The sequence below is a fragment of the Corvus brachyrhynchos genome, unplaced genomic scaffold (genome assembly GCF_000691975.1).
Source record: "Corvus brachyrhynchos isolate BGI_N302 unplaced genomic scaffold, ASM69197v1 scaffold72, whole genome shotgun sequence".
In the NCBI taxonomy this organism is placed as follows: domain Eukaryota; kingdom Metazoa; phylum Chordata; class Aves; order Passeriformes; family Corvidae; genus Corvus; species Corvus brachyrhynchos.
Window position 1 is genome coordinate 2,049,744 of NW_008236763.1, and position 3,463 is coordinate 2,053,206.

Here is a 3,463-nt window from a genome sequence, read left to right on the forward strand (position 1 = left end):
GGGATTCGGGGCGCTCCCAAATTATTTAGGTCGGGAAAGACCCCCTACCCCGGGCTCATGGAGTCCCACCATGACCATGCGGTGCTCGAGGAAGAGGAGTGAGGAAGAGCAGAAGAGGAGGAAGAAGGGGGTTCCCAGAGCCCCTCACCCTCCGCTCCAGCCCCCGGGGGAAAAAGGGGGGGACAGCACCGTGAGGGCCACACGGACCCCGGCTACCTCTGCAAAGCCTGGGCTGGCCAGGGGACTAAAGCGGCGCCCCAGGTGACGGCCAAGAGCAGCAGGTACCGCTGCAGCCTCCCGCTGGGTCCCGCCGGCATCGTGTCCTCCCCTGTCCCCTCCCTGCCGGCAGCCCCGTCCCGTCCCATCCCGGAGGGGAGGATGCTTTTATAGCCCGGGATCCTCCATCCCGGCGGGTTTCTCCTCCCCTGGCAGGGGGAGGGCTGGGAATCCCATGGGTGACACCGGGCAGGTGGCCGGGACAGTCCCCGCGGAGGGCGGCAGGGTCGGGAGCCCCCCGTGCGCGGGGGGAATGGGACAAGGGGAGCTGCGGGTGTCTGGGAGATGGGATCCCACATTCCTTGGGGTTAATTGCTCCCCAGTTACTCCAGCACGGCGTGTGAAGGGCACAAATCCCTGCTGGTGCCAGCTGGGAGCTGCTGGGGGTGCTGGTGGTGGTGGTGGCACAGGTCAGGGTGACAGCCTGGCCAAGGAGGTGTCCCCAGGCTCCACCTGCGGAGGAATGACGGGATTTTCCCCAAGGGAATGGAATCGGCAAAGGACACTCGGCCATGACCCTGTTGGGGACATGGACACACCAAGGGAAGACCCCCCAGCCCCCTCTGCCCTTTTGGGGGATGCTCTGGGGAACCCCCCCAGGCCCAGCTCTGTTAAACCAGGGCTGGAGCTTGGAGCAGAGAACAGCCAAACTCATCACAGCTGCTCCATATGGGATCAGATCCTGGTGTTTGGGAAGGGAGATGTTGCTCAGAACCCTCAGGAGCTTCCAGCTGCACCCCTGCCCCTCACTCCAGGTCGCTGTGTCCCCCCTGGCAGTGCCCAGCCCAGGCTGGTGGGTGCTGGATCAGCCCCGTGGGTGCTGCATCAGCCCCGTGGCTCCCAGGGACTTCTGACCTTGGGAATCTCGGTAGGAAATGACCCTAAAGGCAACAAAAATGTTCCTGGATGAACCCCGAGGACACATTCGCCCCCACCCCCAGCCCCACAATCCCCCTCCCGTGAGGTGGGATTTATTCAGGGCACTTCTGTCACCCCTCCGGGGGCCACCCCACAAGCTACAACCAACTTTCCCCCAAAACTGGAGGTTGAACGCCTCATTCCCTGTGGGATTTTTGGCCGCCAGGGCACCGCTGACCCCGGCAGGCCCCAGGGCTCAGCCCCACGGGGCTGTGCCCCCATCCCTGACGTCTTTTCCCACGCAGGACCCCTGTCCCTGCGTCACTCCGGGCAGCCTCGTGGCCCGGCGCAGGTTGCGGGGGAGGCAGCGGGGTCAGGAGCCTCAGCGACGTGAGAGGGCCTGGCAGGGAGCCAGCGGCCATAAATCCCTGCCCGGGCATCCCACGGGCTCTGCCGGCTTTGCCAAGCTCCGTTCCCCACAGGAAAAGCCGCGGGTGCAGAGGGACTTCAAAGGAAAAGGGACGAGTCCGCTGGGGAAGGGGGTCCCGGGATGTGGGGCCGGGGGGGATCCGGCGGTTCCAGCCCCTTCTGATCCAGGGGAGCCACAGCTGCAGGATCCCTGAGGAATGTGGGATGCTCTGGGCATGGCTTTGTCCCGGGGACACAGGTGGACCCTTCTCCTGTCGGGAAACCAGAGTGGGATGAGCTGGGAAATGCTGTGGGATAGGGGAAACAGAGAGGCACAGCTCTTCCCTGCCACTGGGACGGCCCCACAACCCCCTTGGATATGAAACTGATGGAAACCAAGGAAAACCAACTTCCCCAAATCCATCAGAGAGCTGAGGGCTGCTGCCTTGGGGTGGCCTCTGGGGTGGCTGTCCTCGCTCCCAGCTCCGGGCTCCGGGATGTCCCCAGCACAGGACACCTTCCCCGTGCTGGGAAAACCCCCCCAAGGAATTTCCCCGTCCCCTCTGGCAGCCTGGAGCGGGGATCAGCAGGAGCTGCGCTGGAAAAGGGTTAAAATCCCTGGAAAAGGGGTTTTGTGGGGGGTTAGAGGGACAGGGACACGGGAGGGACGGGGACAGGGACATCAGGCAGCTCTGGGACAATGCTGGGTTCATTCCCAGCCCTTCAGATCCGCAGGGAAGATCCTTAACTCTTCCCGTGCAGTCCCAAAACATCCCTTGACTTGAATTTTCAACCACAGAAGGTTCCAGGGCATTAGGGAAAGGCAGAAATGCATGGATTCATGGATTTCCATGTGGGGAACCTGCTGGATCCAGAATCCACTGGATCCATGTGGGGAACCTGCTGCATTTCACTCCAAAATCCCAGGGTTATATCGGATTACGGATCCTACAAAGAGCAGCTCATCTGGAAGCAGCAGGGAAGTGCTCCTCAGTTTTGGAAATGCTTCCCAATTTTCCTGCCTGCTTTCCAGGGAGTTGAATGATTGGGAAAATGGAAGGAAAACGCTTCCCAGAGAGAAACAATCCCGATGGATAAATTCATTCCTCTCTCCTGGGCGCTTTCCTTAAAATCAAATCCAGGATTTTTAGCACTTCCCGCTCCAAACGGAATCATCGGGAAGTTTGGCTGAACAGCTTTGATTTCTTGAGGGATCTTTTGGAGCAGCACAAGAAAAAGGAGGAGAATTTCTGCCCTTCCCTGACATTTTCCAGCTTTTCTAATCCCAGAATTCGCTGCTGGTGAAAAACACAAGAGGCTCGTGAGGATCCTTATCCCGGGTGACGGAAAAGCTCCGGCGTAAAAACAACTTTTGGGAAGGGCTTAGGGGAGGCTCTGGATGGCACCGGCACCGGGGGAATTCGGGGATTGACGTCAGGGCAAACCCAGAGCTTGTGCTTGACACCAAAACCCTGCCAGAGAGAGGATTTACGGAGCCGGGGGGAAAACATTCCCGGCAAAAATCTTCCGGAGAGGAGCTGTGGCTGAGGGAGTTCACAGCCATTCCCTACGGATCTTCTGAGCCTGGAAAAGCTGTGGCTGCCCCATGGAAGTGTTCGGAGCAACCTGGGATGAGGGAAGGTGTCCCTTGGGAGGTTTTGGGATAGGATGGGCTTTAAGATCCCTCTGAACCCAAACTTTTCCGTGATTCCATGATCCCTCGATGCCATCCAGGGAATCTCCTCATCCTTGGCTTGGTTTTCCCAGCAGGGTGAGGTGATGGCACCTTCCATCACCTGGGCACATTTCCTGCTCCTCCTGATTCCACACGGATGGGGGCCCTAAACCTCAGGAACCTCCTCATCCTGAACACGCTGCCTCTGGGAATCTTCCTCTTCCTTCCGGTGAAGGCCTAGAAATG